This window comes from Balaenoptera acutorostrata, chromosome 7, assembly GCF_949987535.1.
Source record: "Balaenoptera acutorostrata chromosome 7, mBalAcu1.1, whole genome shotgun sequence".
Lineage (NCBI taxonomy): Eukaryota > Metazoa > Chordata > Mammalia > Artiodactyla > Balaenopteridae > Balaenoptera > Balaenoptera acutorostrata.
In genome coordinates this window covers 102,587,035-102,607,143 of record NC_080070.1, presented here as the reverse complement: position 1 = coordinate 102,607,143, position 20,109 = coordinate 102,587,035, and the positions used below count along the sequence as shown (strand labels likewise).

At 41.0% G+C, this 20,109-nt stretch overlaps 1 protein-coding gene across 18 annotated transcripts in view; it reads left to right on the top strand.

Moving 5' to 3' along the window:
• The window catches only part of NRCAM (neuronal cell adhesion molecule), a 322,710-nt gene that overhangs the window by 158,653 nt on the left and 143,948 nt on the right, over window positions 1-20,109 (top strand). For all 18 annotated transcript variants that reach the window (XM_057550380.1, XM_057550377.1, XM_057550376.1 and 15 more), the window contains exon 3: window positions 1,372-1,446. The gene's annotated coding sequence lies outside the window, so the exon portion shown is untranslated. The remainder of the gene's footprint in view (window positions 1-1,371; window positions 1,447-20,109) is intronic.

The following is a 20,109-nucleotide window of genomic DNA, read 5'->3' as shown; positions in this document are numbered from 1 at the left end:
TGTTCTTTTGTAGTTTCATAGTATGCTCTATAAATACTGCATTGTATGGTGGTTGGTGGTACTTCTGGTTTTCCCATCAGTGCATGGTCTGAGATCCCTTATGTAGGAAACATGTCTTATTTAATTCCTGTTTTCTTATCTGTATTTATCCAGTCTATTGACAGATACATATGAAATGTTCAATATATTTGGTTGAATTGCTTTTATTGTAGACATAGCTGCAAATCCTTGTAGACTCTTTCCTACACACCTGTAGAGATTTTGTAAGTGGGAACTAAATGACAAGGAAAGAAAACCTCATTTACCCTAAAATTGGTTTTAATTCCATGGGAGAATCACTAACCTCTGCAACATGAACATTTTGTCCTGATAAAATATCATTGCAGCAGATCCAATGAAAATCGATGGAGTGGTTTTACATGTAATTAAGATAAAGCTTTTCGCAACTGAAAACAGAAGATATTTTATAACACATGCCTAAACTAAAGCATCTGAAATGATGACACATCTTTTTATTTTAGTAATAGAATCATTTTGCAATTCATAGTTGTCTTCATATTTGAGTGCAGCCAGGAATTCCTGAATTGACACTTGTTTCTCTTCTCTGAAAGGTTTTTCAGAGGTTGATAGTATGACTTCTGTTTCCAAAAGCCCAAAGTCCCAAAAGCCACAAATCCTCTTTTAGAAAACCATGGGTGTCCCTGAATTGGTTGTCTCAAAAAAAAAAAAAAAAAAAAGAGAGAGAGACCTAATGTACTCAGCTGTGATTGTTTGCCTCCCGGTCTGTGCTGTCCTTTGCTGGCTAATTCTCAGCTGGAATATTTGCAAAGGAAACATTCAGGCTGAGGAGAGGAGACTCGGAGATGGTCAAGCTCTGGATTGTCCATAGCTGGCCCTTTGTCACAGCCCAGGTGGGTCTTCTCTGCTCTAGGCTGCACCCATCATTTCTTTGTGACCCTCATTGAAAACTTGGGGCCTTTCAAACAGAGAAGATTTCCTGCTCTAGTAAATAAAATACTTCAATAGTAATAATAATAGTCACACAATATGGAAGTATTTTAGCCACGCTATACACATGCATTACCCAAAAACCCTCTATTGCCATAAACTGAAAAAACGCACCAGGCGTGACTCTTGATTGGGATCCATTAATGGGATGGTCACCAGAGTTTTAGTCACTTCTCTGCTGTCACTTTTGATTGAAACCAGCAGAGATGTGTTTTGGCAAATCTATTCACAATTTGTCTTTCCTCGCAGGGCTCCCCCTGTAATTGAGTTTCCCATCAGGGAGTCAGTTGGAGTTAATGTATGGACAATCTGCTGTGATTGACGACGAATGTCTTAACATTCTCCCCTCTCTTCAACCCACAGAGCAATGCCAAGACTTTTGGTTTAAAGAAGTCAAAGGAAGAACAATCTCTTCAGATAAGAAGATCTTCTTCAAAGGTAGGAGCTTATCTTCTTAAAAGGTTTAAATTAGTAATTGGTTCAAGAAGGGAATTATACCATAAAATGATGTGTTTATGTAATAGTATCACCATGTTTAATACTGTCCATCCAGAAAGTATGATGAAAGATAGCGGGTAGGGATAATGGTTGCAGAAACATGAATCATACTGCATGTCAGAGAGGATGGATCAAATACACAGGGAAGAAAACCAGCTCTTCACATCCTTTCATAGTAATAAGATTTTTGTTTTTCTAAATCATGAATCGTACAAAGTTCAGAAAATAGACAGCAGAATAAAAGCATTGCTAGTAAACAATAGGTTTCTGATGGAATTAAAGATTTAAAACGATAAGGAATTATTTGTAAGAAAGTTTTCTTTTTGATTCAATCATCTGTCAAAAATCTCCTGAGAACATATTATTCGTCCATGATTTTTCGTGTCTCACCATGAAGTCCAAGTAATACAAAAGTCTGTTTGGAAAGTTTCAGTGTTACTCTGATACATGCTTTCTGCTTTGTAAATCTCTTTCCCACCCTAGTCCGATTTATATCATTTGAATTATCAGCTCTAGAACAGACTCTGCCAGGCCAATGATGCCTTCTCAAAGGCCATTGAACTTGGTGAAAAATATCTTATTTGGCGATCTGGAACACAGTTCAGAGAACTGTATCTCACCCAATAATAGCTTCCTTAAGGAATTTATGAAAGCGTGATTGTTCAGCAGTTAGCTCTCTATCTCATAGGTTTTATTTAACAAGTAAACTCCCATGGAATTTAATTAAGAAAAGAAGATTGTATGCAAGATTTTGAGGTAGTAAAATCTTGCAAGATGTTGTCCCTTGTCCTTGAGAAGTCTGAAATTGATCCATCCATATGTCGTTTTGTATTTTTCATGCCTCTGTTGAATTTGCTTCCGTTATGTTGTACTGAAACTAAGTGTATATGACTAACTAGTTTTTGTGATGTTTCAAAATCCCGCCAGAAATCCCCAGATCTGTAGCCTGGAAACTAAGGAGGCTGCTTTGTGAATCAAATAACACACGTTTTGTTCTGCTTGGAGAGTTCTCAAAGTGAAAATGATTAAAGACTAGCAATATTGCTGAGTTAGATAATTTTGACCAATACCGAAAGAGCCTGAATTTTGTATGAATGGCTCTTTTAATTGAAAGCTCCCTCGTCAATGTAAAATGACTGATAAAGTTTTGATATACCTAGACATACATCCTCCAACAAGTGTCCATATTTCATAAAATAAATACACCTGCAAGGTGAGGCAATGTGAGAGACCCCTCCATTCTAGCAGGGACGGGAAAGTTTACCTACACTGAACCACAGTTGTTAGGAACTAAGAATTAGTAGTAACAGTGGTGTTAGCACACACTTTCCACATCCTTGGACAGCAATACCATAGAAGTGAGTACCGCTTCCACAAGAGTCTTAGGCAAGCAAAGCTTTTTATTAAAAGAGAGAGTTTGTGCACAAGGAAGAAGGCAGAAAAAAGTGCCAGCTCCCTGAGTAGAAGGGGCAAGTTGCTTTTATAACAATAGAGAGGGCTTATCTCATGATCACTGATAATTTATAGAAATTGTCAAACTTCTTGATCGGCAGCAGGTGGCTCAGTGGTGGCCGGCAGGAATAGGGAGTACTTCTTTGAGGGGAAAGGAGTGCGGCAGAATTTTCTGCAAGAAAGTACCAGAACAGATAAGGATAAAGTTTATAGTTGAGTCTTGTGGCAACTAGGTATACTTGTGAGTGTAACAGAGATAAAGTTCATCTTTTATTGCTGCCAGCCTGGTTTTTGTCTCTGGGACTCAGGCCCCCAGGACCTTTGTTCTTTAGCTTCCAAGACCTATTTTGCTCAACGCCTTTCCCTGGTCCTTTTCCAAAATGGCTGTACTCTTGTCTTCCGGTCTCAGTGGTAAGTAAAGTGGCCTACCAATAAAACACCAGCACCAGCAGTAAGTGCTGGCAAGTTCTTCTGTAGATAGCATATTGTGTGATACTCGGGAGAGGTAGGAAGACCGAAAGACCAGGAGCTTATTTGTAAATGGTAGTTTCTAGTGAAAGGGGGAATATACACAAAGACAAGGCAAGCAGAGGGGCCGCTGGGAAGGTGGGCATGGTGCCCTTGTAAGGTGGCGGCAGTGGGGCTTCATAAGGTGATGCCTCAGGGAGTTTTCCTGGCTGGTTGCATTATTTTCTCATCCATTCACTGCATGAGAGAGTTATTTGACTTCAAATCTCTGTCTTCTAGGGCAACAAGTGAAAAAGTTCAATTCTGCCTTTCTCGGTACATTTTCTCAGTGATCTTCTGGGCTGCTCTTTTGTCAAATGACTACAGTGAACTTTTAGTCGTTAGGCTCTAGTAGAGCCACAAAAATATCTCATTTTATCTTCATGGAGGATTTCATCTGGTGGAAACTGAACACTGACTGCCTTCCTGTGTCTTTCCCTTGCCTCACAAAGACTCCCTGGAACTTCCTGAAACTCTAAAGCACACTTGTATTCAGAACGTCCTCAGGCTATTCAAGAATTCGGCCTCTAACATTAGAATAGAAAGTGTTTTGGAAACTACTTAGAGTTTTCAGTAGGCTTTTCCACGTTCACTAGTGGGCTGTGGTATCCGAAAGATGTGGGCAGCCAGGGCCAAGGTTTGTGAAGCCTCACCACACCCCACATCCCTCTGTCTGGAAAGTGCTACCCCTCCCCATGTCCGGTTGCATGTAAAAACTGTGTTCGCATTCATCAGCAGCACCAATGTGTAAGTTCTCTCCAAGGAAAATCTGCCTTCTACCTGACTTGAAAACCTTGAGCTGAAATGTAGGGACAGTTAATGGTGGAATTGTTATAAGCAACCAGAGTTGCAGGGGGCACCCCCAGTATCACTCTGAATACCGGTTTTCTGCTCTGGCTACGTTTGTGTAAGTTGGGTCCTGGTTGTAACCATGATGGGTCTGAAGAAGCATCATGCTCGTGCTGTACCTTAAAGCATGTTCCCATTGGGCAAGCTGTAGAAGAGGGAAAATCTGGCAGGTTATTGGAGTTATTTAATGATTGTTTTTGGTTGATGATTTCAAAGTTGTTCTTTCCCTTGGACTCGTGGTACTAACTTTTTAAAATGATGCAGATGTCTTAAGAGACTGGTAGTTCTATTCTGAGTAGATAATAGTAAAACTGATAACAGTAAAAGGACTTTCTCTTATGATCAAGTTGATCTGTAAATGTGAATCAATATTTAAACAGTAGTCCAGCTGGCACTACTGTTTTGGATACTATTTGACAGTATAGAGATCTATCAAAATTTTGTCCTACAGGATCATTTTAAGGCTGGTAAGTTTCATTTCATGTTTACTCGACACCAGACAAACCTAGGAGACAAACATCATCCACAAAAGGAATACTTGCCTACGAAACTAGAGGTGAAAAGCTCATCAATAAAAGCAATTACCCTGAAAAAATAAATAAAAGCAATTACCCTGGGAAGCCCAGAACTTCCAAAAACCAAGACAGGGACGTAAATCTAAGCAAAGGGTTTTATACCAGTTAAAATTGGGGTATAGAATCAACTAGAAAACCGGAACAATCTTTTCTGATACTTATTAACTTCCTCCGTCTTCCCCTGACCTATGATGAGGGCAAGCTCCAGCTTTCCACTCAGTGACAGCATCTCCTGAAACATTACTGAGCTTGGACAGTCCCTCCCCTGTGGTCCCGGCAAACTTCTTCGTGGAATGACAGCTCACTACCGAAGAGCAGCATTCCTGGAAGCCGAATGAGAGGGGATGTAGGTTCTTTCCTTCCATCCCGGGGTACTGCTCAGTTTTCCATTTCTGTATGGAATCTGATTAACACCCTGTGACCTGGAGTCAGATGGAAGCATATGAAATCCCATGGACAGTGTTTCTGTAGGGAGGTTGAGTTATAATACACTTCCCGATCTTTATCTCTGAGTCATCACGGCATCCATGATTGAGGTGCCTCTATGGACCAAGTCCCTTCTGCCCCTTGCATCCTGTCCTCGTGATTCTTTTTTTTTTTTTTTTTTTTTTTTTATAGCTACTTTATTTATTTATTTATTTATTTATTTTTGGCTGCGTTGGGTCTTCGGTTCGTGCGAGGACTTTCTCTAGTTGCGGCAAGCGGGGGCCACTCTTCATCGCGGTGCGGGGACCGCTCTTCATCGCGGTGCGCGGGCCTTTCACTATCGCGGCCCCTCCCGTTGCGGGGCACAGGCTCCAGACGCGCAGGCTCAGTAGTTGTGGCTCACGGGCCCAGTTGCTCCGTGGCATGTGGGATCTTCCCAGACCAGGGCGTGAACCCGTGTCCCCTGCATTAGCAGGCAGATTCTCAACCACTGCGCCACCAGGGAAGCCCCTGTCCTCGTGATTCTTATGAGACACAACCATTTTGCTCTGGAAATCCGCCCTAACTGCCTCCCACTGCTGCGGGCTGCTCAGTTTGGTAGTTGTCTCAGGAAGAGCTGTGGAAAGGCGTCTGGAGAAAGACATCAGCATCCTCTATTGGGAGATAGTGGGAGGTGGGTGAGAGAGTGATGGGAAGGGTGGCATTGTGTCCTGTGGCAGTAGCAATCAGTGCTGGTAGTCAGTAGAAGGAATTCTGCAACTTGCATGCGTCCCTCCCCTCTCCTCCCACTGTGGTCCAGTGGGGAGAAATATCTGTTTTGGAACTAGAAGGGGAGAACATTGCCTGAGTCACTCCAGTACGGGAAATGTGTAGCGACTTAGCATTTATACACCAAAGGGCTGATGCGATTATCTTTACAACAGGTACTTACTGGATCAGATTTGTTTTCCCTGCTGCACTTTTGGCTTGCAGCTTTTCAGTGGTTTCTAGGTCATCAGAATTAGAGCTGGTGACAAGATAAGGCTAGATCAGGGGAACACGAACTTTAATGTGGGGGGGGCTCACCGAAGGGCTGGAATTGTGCCACCAGAGAGGGGAGCCACTGCCCTGTGACCTTGGCTCCCAGCAGTAAAACCGCCACTGAAATAACTCTGCCCCTGGGAGCACGTTTATTCAAAATGATCATAGTAAAGGGCATCCCTTGTTCATTCCGAATTATGATCTCTACGTTCAGCATTCTCATGATCAAATCAATATTTTGCTCACCCTAACCTACTGAGTGAGATGCTCTGAGTGTTAACAGTACTGGAAAGCCTTAAATGCTCAGGTCCACACAACTCTGAACACACAAAGGTAGGTTTGTGTGCCCAGGTTGTGAAGGTGCTTTATCAGATCCCTTCCTCCCAGCATCTGGACATTTCATCCAGGGCTGCTTCTGGAGGGAGTCAAATCCTGGCAGGACCTTTATCCAAGGAACTACCCAGGAGGAAGATGAAGCCCAGTGTGGAGCAGGAGGCCAGGCCCAGACCCCTGCTGGGAATGCAGTGTGTTGCCGTCACATCTGAGTGCAGACACAGATGCTTGGACTTTTTTTTTTTTTTTTTTTTTTGCTTTGCTTTGTTGTGTTTTATTTTGTCTTTCGCGACAGCAATTCATTTTGTAAGGCAAAGAAAAAAAAAAGCTCTTAGAAGGATTCAAGTCTTCATATCTGCAGAAGGCATTTCTCCAGCTTTTGTCAAACTTAGCTGGTCTGTAAAGCGTCTTTGTTTCTGGTTGACTGTTGCAATAAGCAAGTCCATAAACTAGCACGCATCCAGGAGAGAATGATTTCTATTGAACGAGTCGAGTGGGATATGGTGCATGGGGCCAGTCCTGAAAAGGGTTTTGTTTCTTGCAGCATGGTGGAAATTCACATTCATATTGCTGCTGTGCGTTTGTTAGCATGCGCGGTTAAACAATGGGGCATGCCAGCCGACTCGGCGGTGTTGATTAATGCATTCCTTGAACGTGTTGATTAATGTGTTCCTGCGATGCCTCCTCAAGCTAAGGCTGCACCTGAGGTGTGTGGGATGGGCCGTCTCACCGGCTGTGTGTCGCTCACATGGGCCCATTTGCACATGGGTCTTCCGGGTGTATATTTCACACCAGCGCCTTTGTAAATAAAACCGCAGATCTAGGAGATTTTTTACAGGAATATTCTCCTCTGGCAGAAGTGTTCTATGTTAAATCTAGCAGGAACTCTATAAAACTGTGAGATTTATAGAAGGAATGGTCTTCCAGCTAAACGTAAACCCTTGATACCATCTGTCTGTCCTATGGGCGATCCTGCCCTGACTTTCATTTTTGTTCTCAAAGTTTTTGTAAAGAAAAAAAGAACAGAAAATACCTATGGAGTGCAATTTTCACTTGAATAATACAGGAAGAGCTATGCAAAGGGCCTGCCCGTTAGACATTTGGTGAACTTGGCATCTCAATTTTGGAAATCCACTCTTCCCAGAGGCAGGGATTGCCATCAACCAGGCCAGGGTAATTCTGTTTCCAGTCAACTTCGTTCAGGGTTGTGACGTTTCTTGCTGTATTATGAATTCCCATTAAACCACTTTTTTTTTTATAGCTTGTTTCCAAAAAGGCTCATCTTGATGGGGTTCTGCTTGGCTGACGGTTTGAAAAAGATTTGTGTTTGAGAGTTTTTATTTGTTTAGTATCTTATACTTGTTATTTGAGACATAAGAATTCTACCGCTACTTTTAAAACTTCCTGACCCCAAAATTTTCAGCAAGATGGCAAAAATGATGAGAAAGCCATGTTCTAAAATGGTGAGAGAAGGTTTGAGCATCAGAGAAGTGATTCAGCAGTGCCGGCGTGATGGTGTTACCACTGTAACACTGTGTCTTGAGGTTCCAGCTATAGCGTTTTAACAAAGGAAAGGCTATTCAGAAAAAATAATTTATTTTCTAAAAAAAAGTGAACAAGTGCATTCTGAACAAGAAGGAATTTTTATATATTAGAGAATTCATGTATGGAACTATTATATATAGAAGTAGTGGCGTCACCAATATCCTATTTAATAATTGGCATGAAATTAATGGTGAAGGATGACATTCTGATATTTTCAAGAATAGGACTTGAGTGAAGATTCTTTATTCCATTTAGACTTAGCAGTGACAAGACCATTCAAAGGTCTACTTTGGAAGGTTCATAGAATACATGACTTCTGTTATTTGATTAATGACATCTAACCCCCAATTTACTATTAGTTTAAAATGCTTAGTTATGTCTGCCTTACAAGGAATATTTGTGGAAAAATAGTAAAATATTTAAGTACTTCCTTGGCAGGCATACATAAGCTTCTCTCTTGGAACTCAAGGTACACAAAATACGTGTTTAAGTCATTATAATACATATTTGATGTGGAAGACATATTTGGGGAAACTCATCTTATTTGATTTTCAGAGAACCTCTAATTATATGGTATGTTTAGAAGAGAAATGCACCAAAATAACTGCCTAAGAGGGAGTTCACATTTGTGATTAGACATGCGTTTTCCTGGTTAGCTTGAATTCTACAAGAATTGAAGGGGTCAACAAAGAGAAGCAGCGAACATGATTAATCCATTTTTCTGCAAAGCTCTTGAAACAGTACTGAATAAAAGCCTTGCTGACAGACGCTGTTAGCCTGGTGAGGGAAAGGCCGTAGGAACAGGTTATGAAAAGAGAGGATGGAAGGCAGAGAACAGTCCACATGGAGAAGGGGCACAGAGAAAATGGTTCCTGTCAATTTCTATTGTACTTATTTTTTTTTGTCAGTAAGCACAGACAACGTGGCGTTAATGCAGTTTCCTAAATGGCTTTGTTTCCTGGGGCAAAAAAAAAAAAAAAAAATCTGAGAAATAGAAAGAATTTGACAAATATAACTAGACACAGCTACCATATTCAAATTATTCAAATGAGCTGAAAAATATATCAGTCTAAGTTCAAAGTATCTGTAAAATATTTCTTCATTATGTAATATTTCCCTCTTATAGAGAATCCAACTATAGATATGCTTTAATATTTAAAAAAGGTCTTCAAATTGATTTCTTGTGCAAAATAATAAAAAGCTTTCTTACCTAGAGGAGTAGGAAAAAATAAGTACGTCTTAGACAGCCTCTGGCACAATCCTGGGTACTGAGTTCATGCTCTGTAAATATTTGTTGAGTTGAAATGAATACTTGTTATATACCAAAATCAGAAGTCATCCCTAGAGAGAACTTTCCCCCGAATTTTCTCTCTGGGTCTTTCCGTTTGTTGCTGATGGTTGTTGGCTACCCAGAGCAGCTTTATGGTAAATACATGAAATAAAATTTTCATTTTCCTGAAAACAAACCTTTGGACACTAGGATTTTTCTTCTGTAGAGCAACCCCCAAGTTTAGTGAGGAAGTAGATTTCAAATATCTGTCTTATAATGGACTTGCTGATTCTGTCCAAATTATTTTTATTACTGAATTGTAGCTGCCTTGATTCAATACATACAGGAGGAGCATGCAAAGATCTTTGCATAAAGGGGAAACAATTGAAAGACTTTCTTTTATAAAACAGATTTTCCTCAACTGAGAGTCAAACATAGCTCTGCACAAGTAGGGTGTTGAATCGCCACTGAATGACTTATGGGACCATTGCCCATACTTGAGCCTAGAATCTCACCAATATTTCACCAATAAATCAAAGTTTATTTTGGAGTTATTTGGGTTTCATTAATACAAATAAGATACTAACCTATAGGGCCTACATATAGTGCCTGTAGGATGACCATCTTCATTATTAAACATTACTGATTGCTTCTTGTGTATAGGGAGCTATGAGAAGTTCTGATAATGCAGTCTGCATTATAAGATATGGCTCTGGCCCTTCTGTGACTCACAGTCTTTAGTTACATACATATAAATCAACCGTTCACCTACACATGTATGTACTAGGTCTACGCGTAAAAAGAAAGCACAGAGTAGCATTACTGACTGTTAAATGTGTGGGACAGGCTGAAAGTGCCTGGGAGTTCAGAGGAGTGGTGACCACTACATACTGGGAGGCTAACAGAGGTTTATGACCACTTTGAACTTGAACTGATCATTGAAGGAAGAATGGTTCTAAAACTAGTTCAGAAAAACTAACTTGAAAAGAGTAGATGTTACAGTGGGGGAATGGCAGCCTTGAGGGGGATGGGAGATAACCATGGTATTTACATCGCCAAAGGACAAAATAAGTAAACCAATTTAAAGCAGAAGGTAGACCTAAGATGTGGTTGAACGTGGCTTTGGAGAGCTGTTTGTTCCTTTCTTCCTTTTTTTCATGAATGAATAAACGTTTATTCATTTGTCCATGAGCTACTGTGTTTCAGACACCCTCAAAGAGTAACAGGCAGGCTATACTATACATGACAGGTATATAGCACAGTTATTGCAATATGGTGTAATTAGTCCCGAAAAGGTAAAAATAATACATATATATATATATTTATGTGTGTGTATATGTACATATAAAGGGATACGGTGATACAGAGGCAAATGTGACAGCTCTGCATGGTGGCATCAGGAAAATCCTTGAGAAGGAACATGAGACGTGAGTAGGCATCTTCTGGGCAGATGTAGAGAGGGACATTCCAGGGAGAGCAGATACCACTAGAAGCCTGGCGGTGGGTACACTTGGAGAGCGTGGTATGGTTGAAGGTGGAGGAACTGGAGGTGCCGTGAAGGCGGGTTGGAGCCAGGAGTTTGGGGTAGGTTGTGGGATTCCACTTCAGGATTTTGAGTAAGGGAGTCACATGATTAGATCTGAGTTTAGAACAAGTACTCTGTCAACTGTATGTAGAATAGATGGGTGAGACTGGAAGCTGTAAACCAGTAAGAGGTGAGAAATGAGAAGAAGCAAGAGAGCCTGACCTAGGATCCTAGCAGAGGGGACCATTTACAGTGTATTTGAGTGGACCTATATGCCACTCAGCAAAGGAACAAAGAATGAGGGAAAGCAAGTCCTGACCTTTGGCTTTAGAGACTGGGTGGATGGTGGTGCTACTGACCGGAATAGAAAATGCAGAAGGGCTGCTTTTGAGAGGAAGAGGGAAGATCCCGTCATGATTATATTGCATCTGAAATATGTCTGATGGTGAATATACTGTACTGAGTTTGACTTATGTTCAGTTATGAACCTGTTAAGTTCACGAGTGAGAAGTAAGGTGTGCCCACCATTGTTTTGAGAAGGTTAATTTGGCATCGGTGTTTTAGGAAAATGAAAGCACATTGAAGATGAGGAAAGCTGTTAGGAAACTCCCTGTATAGATGCATGAGAACCAAGATCCCCAAACAAGGAGAGAGGCTGCAGGCATGGTGAGTAGAGATGCCAGAGAACAGCAGCTGCTGGAGAATGGCAGCCCCTCGCCTTTCATGGTTTGGGTTAAATTTAGCGGAGCTTTTGTCACATTATTCCATGAGTACAATCCTAGTTGAGCCATCTCTGCCTTAGGTGAGCCCTATCCCTGGAACTCAGAGAACTGGGTTGGCAACAGTGATACCTGGTCCTCCCAGGCTGTCCTCAGAATGAGTACGCTTTGCTTGAAGAAGGGGGCCGGTTACCCATGGACCACATGTGAGGAGAATTAACTCCATCAATCATCTTCAGGAGAACAACTGGCTGTAGAAACCACAAGGTCAAAAACTCTTATTAACCGAGCGACCTAGAATGTATACAACTCAGACTGAAAGGACTTTCTCAAAGAATGATCTGAATAAAGAAAATTTTGCCAAGGGCAAAAATGAAGGAAAGCAAGTACATAGCATTCCCCAGGGTCACTGGAAACAGTTCTTGAAGCAATAACATGGGACAATTTGTCATTATTACTAAGCACACAAATTTGAGTCCAATGTCAGGGAAAAGAGCTCCATTGTTTTGTTTCTGTTGTTATGTTCATGGTGGGTTTTTTGTTTTTTTTTTTTTTGTCCTGTGATAACTATTTGGAAAGGGTGACCAGTTAGATACATGCCAAATGACTGAGGTGGTATTTCCATGAAACGTTTCCATTTTAATAATTCTTTCAGATTTCTAGATGAAAGACAGTTTAACCCTGGGGCATATGCTAAGATGAATCACACATCTCAGAAAGTGATGCATTGGCTGCAGAGGGAATTCATGTGTACTTTTGGACACATTCTGGCATAATTAATGCCCCAAATCATAATTTTAAATGCCTAAATCATAATTTATATTCATACATTTTTCATTTTGAACTTCTAGGTATTTCTTGATCAAAACTCATACCGCTGTCCATTGATCTTCCAATCAAATGGAAAAGAACTGTAGTTTTTTAAAAAATAGAAAAATGATCTAATTTCCCTTCTACTTCTCATGTGCATAGGATAAGCAGAAAAAAATCCCAGATCTGACTTGGTACTCCTTTCATTTATCCCAGAGACATGGGATGGGCTAGTAAGCGTCCATGTGTTCATGCCGCAGGGGCACACTGCTTGTTTCCTTCTGTAGCTCAACTGGTCCCGTCCTTTTGTTGCTAATAACCTCCCAGGTGCCTGGTACCAATTCTTCCCTAGTTCTAATAAATTAGAAAAGCAAATGAAGAAATTCTAGGTTGTAAAGCCAGATCTGATGCAAATTTTGCCTGGTCCCTTTATATTAACTTCTATTTCCTCCTGGCCTGTGTGCCTCAACCAGGGGAGACTCTTGCCGTTCTTCTCTGGGGCGTTCGTTTGCCCCCTTCCTGTTTCACTGTCGATCCTTGTTTAGCACAGCATGGAGCTAAGTCATGTTCTCCAAGGATCTCATCTTACCCAGGGCTGCATCTGTCCTTTGCTTCTGGGTTTTGTTGGCATATATGTATGACATGAGGGCCTTTATGGAAAATAGCTGTTTACTGTAAAAATAACATCTGGGAGCCTCTCTGGCTGTATTCCATAAAGACAAGTTAGTTTAATTTCATATAATATATTTTAATGTCTTCCCAATGGTGATGGCACTGCCTCAATATTTAATAAGGTAAAATTAACAGTGTTACAGTAACAACTGAGAATAATCAAAATATGCCCTAAGCAGTATTTTGTATATCAACTTCCTTTCTTTATTCCTTCCTCCCTCCTTCCTTCCCTCCCTTCCTTTTCTTTCTTTCCTTCTTTCTTTCTTCTTTCTTTCTTTCTTTCTTTCTTTTCTTTCTTTCTTTCTTTTCTTTCTTTCTTTCTTTTCTTTCTTTCTTTCTTTCTTTCTTTCTTTCTTTCTTTCTTTTCTTTCTTTCTTTCTTTTCTTTCTTTTCTTTCTGTTCATGCTCATAAAAAAGCCAACAGAAGTTTTGGGAAGGATTAAATTTGTATGCAGACAGTAATAACTTAATAGTGGAATTGAATATTCCCAGTGATACCTATTCTAAAAACCATTATGTCCTACTATTAATAATAGTCACCATTTAGGAAGCTTATTCAGTGCTAGACATGTTCTAAGCACTTTACATGTTTTATCTCATGTTATCCTCACATGTTATTATCCTCATTTTATAGATGAAAAAAACTGAGGTACAGGGTTAAATACATTGCCCATGGACACACAGCTAGTAAATGGTAGAACAGGGGTTCAAAAACCAAGTGAGTCTAATTCCAGTGCCTGTGTGCTTCACCACCACACCTCTGCTTGGGCAAGAGAGGTGCCCACCAGAATGCTTGATTAGTTAATAAGGGACGCCCTTGGCCTTGGGAGTTCTGGTCACTGCTGTGTGTTCATGACAAATAAGGCCTCATAGGGAAGTCAAAGCTATTACCCTCCTGCCCATTCCATCAAATAATAAATCTAAAGGCTGTCAAGGTTGTTACACTGCACCTGCGGTGCTAAATATCCCTCCCATGTTCATGCATGTTGTGTAGAATAAGTGGGTGCTACAGAAAGAAAAAAATTCTAGGCCAAACAATATAATATGGTTAGGGATGCTTGCCTGCTTCAAGGTAGTATTACAGTAGTTTTGGCCATTCTTATCTCTTGTGAGGCTGATTCTATCTGAAAAAGAAGTTCTTGGAATTTTAGTGTCAGTGTGGTTTGCTCACAGCTGACATTTGTCCACATGAATAAAAATAGTCATAATTAACACTTGTTCTTTGTACCTTGTCACCACTCCCCATCCAGCCTCTTCCCTCCCAGAGCTCTTCCACAGGAACCCAAGCCGTGTCTTATCCACACAGGATTTTGAAAGCACCTAGTTCTACCGCTTCTCCGAAATGACCTGGCCAGTGCTTTAGATGTGATTTCCCACTCTTTTCCCTGCCCCCTTCCCATCCTAACCCAGTGTTTGTGTTTTAATAGAAGGACCTGGAAAATAGCTTGAAGATATAGAAGAAGGAACAATTAAATCTTATCATTAGATTCAAGTAGTAAAATTCCAGGCAGACGGTTTATCCTTTTTGGCCAGAAGAGCCCTGCCCCACAAATTCTGAAATCAACACACAGTAAAACTATCTACTCATAAATCTCCCACCCACTTAGATTATAGTTATTTCAGTGGTGCCTTTTAGAGAATGATCATGATAAATACATACTTTTTTGTCTAAATATGACCATTAGTAATAAAGTTTGGCGAGTTTGGGATTAACATATACACACCACTGTGTATAAAATAGATAATCATCAAGGACCTACTGTATAGCACAGGGAACTATACTCAGTATTTTGTAATAACCTATAAGGGAAAGGAATCTGAAAAAGAATATATATATGTATAACTGAATCACTTTGTACACCTGAAACTAACACAACATTGAAAATCAACTACACTTCAATCAAAAATGAAAAAGATTTTTAAAAAAGTAATAAAGTATGGCTTTACAACCTGCATTTTATTTAAATTTGTATTTAGTTTTTAAAATTATCTCATTGTCAAATATTTCATTCTAGAGAATACTTAGTTTTTTTTATCCTAATTAAGTTTGTGCAAAGCCCAAACTCTTACCCTGACTTCACTTTTATTCCTCTCCCCCGACTCTGCTGTCCGTACATTGGCCCTTTTGCTGTTGCTTCAACAAGCCAGCCTTGAACAAAGGCCACCTCAGGGCCTTTGCACAGTAGTTCCCTCTGTCTAGAACACTCTTCCTGCATATGTGCCCATAGCTTGCTCCCTCTCCTTCAGGTCTTTGCTTAAATATCACTTTCTGGAGAGCCATTTCCTGATCCTGTGGTAAGCAAGTGTACCTGTGTGTATGCACACACACACACATGCACACATGCACATGTACACATGTACACACACGCATACACACATGCACACACACACACACATACCTGGGAACCCCTATCTCCCTCTCTAGTTTTATTTTTTCCTCCATAGTACTTACCTTATAAACTATATAATTTACTGTTTATTTTGTTATTATCTGTCTCCCTTCACTAGAACATAAGGTCCGTGAGAGCAAAAACTTTTGTCTGTTGGGTTCATTAATATACCCCAGCACCAAGAATACTGCCTGGCATGTAGTAGGTGCTTAATTTGCTCAGTGAATGAATTAATGAATGCAGTCTTATGAAAGTTTAAAGTTCCAGCCCTTTGTCAGATAATGTCATTAGCTGAAGAAATTCCACCTCATTTTTATGTCACACTCTGATTTCCCAAGGTTCCACAATGTCACGGTTTAGTGCTCGGCTCACTCACAAATTCTGCTCGCAAGAGGAGAGGGTATTGTGGCTTTCCATTGTTAAACGCGGAGGTGGAGCTGGAAAACAATCAAAAGAAATGTTCCTCTCATTTATTTGGAGCACATGAACAAATCTAGCATTTGTTTTTGAGAGAACAAATGTTCTTCGCAAAGAATAGAAACTGTTCCCCAAATCTTTGAAGTATGTCACTGATCCTTTAGCCAGTAGCCGAAGAAGCAAGTATCCTAGTGACAAACATGGGCTTTGTTGGGATGAAAGCGAATCATAAGTTTACAAAAACTGATTGGGCATTTGGCTTGTGACTAATGCCTGGCAGAGACACAGAGGAGGCCCTTCACTGGCCCAGCCACATATATTTTAAGTAAAGACCCTTGTCCTCAAAGAAATGTGATTTTTTTTTGCCTAGTGTTCTCTTTTGGATTAAAATAACGCATTGCTTGAGATATAAATAACATTAAGAATTGTGCCAAAGTCACAGCAGTTTCTCTAATGGTAGAGGGAAACAGATTACTTGGGGAGAGGGATTATCATTATTTACTTTTTAGTGTTTTTTTTTTTCAGTAATTCATTTAATTTGCTAGCTGTAAAACCACCATAAGAATCAGAACAGTGTTCCTAATGGTCTCCCAATTGCTGTTTCTGTGATTTGTGGTACAAACATTGAAGTCACTGTGTTTCCTATCAATGCAATAAAAAATCTTCATCACCTCCCAGGCCTGCGCTGGATGCTGCATTGATGGAGTGATTTCCGGATGCTGGGAATCTCCCATAATCCCCCTCTCGCTTAAAAGCATTTCCCAGCCTACTGGCTAATACCTAAACTTCTCCTGCTAGAGTTTGGTTTCCTTAATTTGCCGCTATATTTATTGAGCTGTACTGCTTCAGTCACATATCAGACACAGGATTAGTGTCCTGAGTCACCTGTATACGCTCCCGTAAGCTGGGGACTTTAAGCTTTGATCCCTGCCAAAATGAAACCTCCGAGGTCTCATCTGTGTGTAATACTTCAGTGGTTCCACGTTTTAGCTCTTTCTTGGGAAAGATATCAGGATACTGAATACCTGGAAGGAGAGAGAAAGGTTAGCACCTGTGTAAGAAAAGGTACGTAACTGGAAGGTACAAGAGAGAAACTTGCCCAGCTCTAAGATTTTACAGAGGCCCAGCCTTATCCATTGGTTACAGGGATAAAAGGATGCCAGTTGCTTGAAAACCCATGGTTCCCTGAGTAGTCATCTTGTTTTTTCCATCCTCTCTAAGACCTTGAAGTGTGTCAAAGACTATCAGGCAGAACTGCTGATTTCCACCAATAACCCTGTGAAACAGAAGTAACTGTTGCTTTTTGCAAACCACCTCTAGGAAGCCTATACTAGCTCCATGCTTTCCTTCAGCGGGTTCAGTGGAGCCCTGTTCAAACAGAGTGTTGTGCAGAATCCCAGGACACAAAAAGAGAAGAGCTAAGCTGCTCCAGATCCCCTCCCGTGAGCCTCTCCTCAGTGCCCTGAAGAGGCTCTGTCCCGTGATGCTGTCCCCTGGCGCAGGACGCGACCACAGTGGCACTTGGGTGGTTGTCACGTGCTGTTCTCCATCCATGGAAATGGGCAGTTTAGGGTTGTTTTCAAGTGCACAGACTCAGAAGTCAGACGATCTAATCAGACACCGTGAGTCCTGGCTGTGTCAGTATCAAGTAAAATGGAGAAGCAACTTAACCGCTATGGGCCTTACTTTCCTCATCTGCAAAGTGGGAAAACATCCCACAGTTTAGGAAAGAAGTACCAGGTTCAGAGTAAGCCCTCAGCAGAGAGTAGTTGCTGTTTTAAAAATAAACAAAACTCAATCCCAAATTAGGAGTTTGGGATCAACCTATACACACTACTATATATAAAATAGGTAAACAACAAGGACCTACATATATATATATATATATATATATATATATATATATATATATATATGCTATATATAGTATAGCACTGGGAACTATACTCAGTATTTTATAATTACCTATAATGGAAAAGAATCTGAAAATATATATATATAACCGAATCACTTTGCTGTATACTTGAAAATAACACAACATTGTAAATTAACTATATTTCAATTGAAAAAAAAACACATCTCAGTCCCAAATGATGTAGAATTCTTCAATGTTTGGGGAGAGAAAAGCAAAATTAGTAGATCTAAGACCTAGAGGGGTGGGATAGGGAGGGTGGGAGGGAGACACAAGAGGGAGGAGATACGGGGATAGATGTATATGTATAGCTGATTCACTTTGTTATACAGCAGAAACTAACACACCATTATAAAGCAATTATACTCCAATAAAGATGTTAAAAAAAAAAGGGATGAAAAATGTGAGTGTTTAGCAATCACCTAATCACTTTTCTCCCTCTCAACCTCTGTTGTAATGGCTCGTTCTGTCCCAAATTATATATGGGTAGTGATTGTGGCCCTTGTTTGCGATAGACAAAAAGTTTCTTCTGTATGATGATGCAGATGTGGACTTCAGGGATGCTAATGTGGTAATGAGCCAGAAGTTAATGAACAGGAAACTGAACAAGAATGGGGCAGACCACTTGGCACCAGAGATGGCTTCGGGGCAGGAAGTCCAGAAAAGGGGAAGTGATTCAGAAGACCAGAAGGGTGGGCTGGACGTGGGGCTGCTTCTGGACTGGCTGAGAGCAGAGCTGACTGCATGCTGAAGGAAGTACTCAAGTACACACCCCACTCCTTACCCCAGCAAATCAAGTTTGTGACGAAGTACCCAGGTGCTTTCCCATCACACCAGTGGTCTGCATGCCATTTATGTGAGCCCTTGAATATGTATATTTTGTCCTGTTTACTCTTGGTTTAAATGTTCTGTTACCCAGAGAGATTATAGATTTCTGCAGGGTGGGGATCATGTCTTCTGCTTTACATCCTTCTCCCGAAGGGTTGCCACTTAGCAGGTATATTTGTATAAGGCAAAGTACAGGGGAATATGGACGCCACTTTAGGTATTTTAAACAAGGGAATGTGTTGGAAAGGCTGGAGCTCCAAAAAGAGAGGGAGGGGTGTTGGAGGAGCAAAAAGGAAGAAGAGGTGATACCTAGATCAGAAGCAGCTAACATGCCTGGGCTGGAGCCCATGAACCCGCTCTAGCTGCTGCAAGTGGGTTGGAGATGCTTACAGTTGATTCTGGTTCTGCTCAAGAGGTATTGTCTCTAACAGGGTTGGAACCAATAAAAAAGTGCTGGGCCTTTCTGGCCTGCTGCAGTCCAGAATCATAGCAGCCCTACTGCTACTACAGTAACTGCCATCAACTGCCTCATTTTGAACCAGAAGAAATAATCTTCTGTCTTTATCATGCTTTGGTATTGCCCACCAGGACCTCCAATAAGCAAAACCAAATGGAGAGACAGTTGGTCAAGGAGCGTGGAAATACTGTTTGCAAACTCCTAGCCCCAGTAGGATGAAGTGTAGTGGGACAGGTGTGGGGCTGAAAGACAACCAATGGATGATTGGTACATATGTCATAATGGAAAGAGTACTCGATTTAATATCCGAAGATCTGAAATCAAGCCCGTATCTAACACTCAGTAGTCACGTGATCTTGTGCAAGCTACTTAATCTCTCTGAGCCTCAGCTTTCTGGCTTGTGAAATGAGAATAATAATAGTACGACCTCACAGAGTGGTTGGGAGGACTAAATGAGATAATGCATATGGAAAGCATTTAGAAACAATAAAGACCTATGTGAATATTAGTTACTGGACCTGTTAGCAATTACCAAATTCACTGCTGATGAGACAATCATAAGGGCTTTTTCATATGGACTTCCCGGGTGGCATAGTGGTTAAGAATCCACCTGCCAATGCAGGGGACAAGGGTTCAATCCCTGGTCTGGGAAGATCCCACATGCTGTGGAGCACCTAAGCCCGTGCACCACAGCTACTGAGCCTGCACTCTACAGCCCGCAAGCCACAACTACCAAGCCTGTGGGCCACAACTACTGAAGCCTGCATGCTCTAGGGCCCGCATGCCGCAACTAATGAGCCCATATGCTGCAACTACTGAAGCCCGCACGCCTAGAGCCCATGCTCCACAAGAAGAGAAGCCACAGCAATGAGAAGCCCAAGCACCTCAATGAAGAG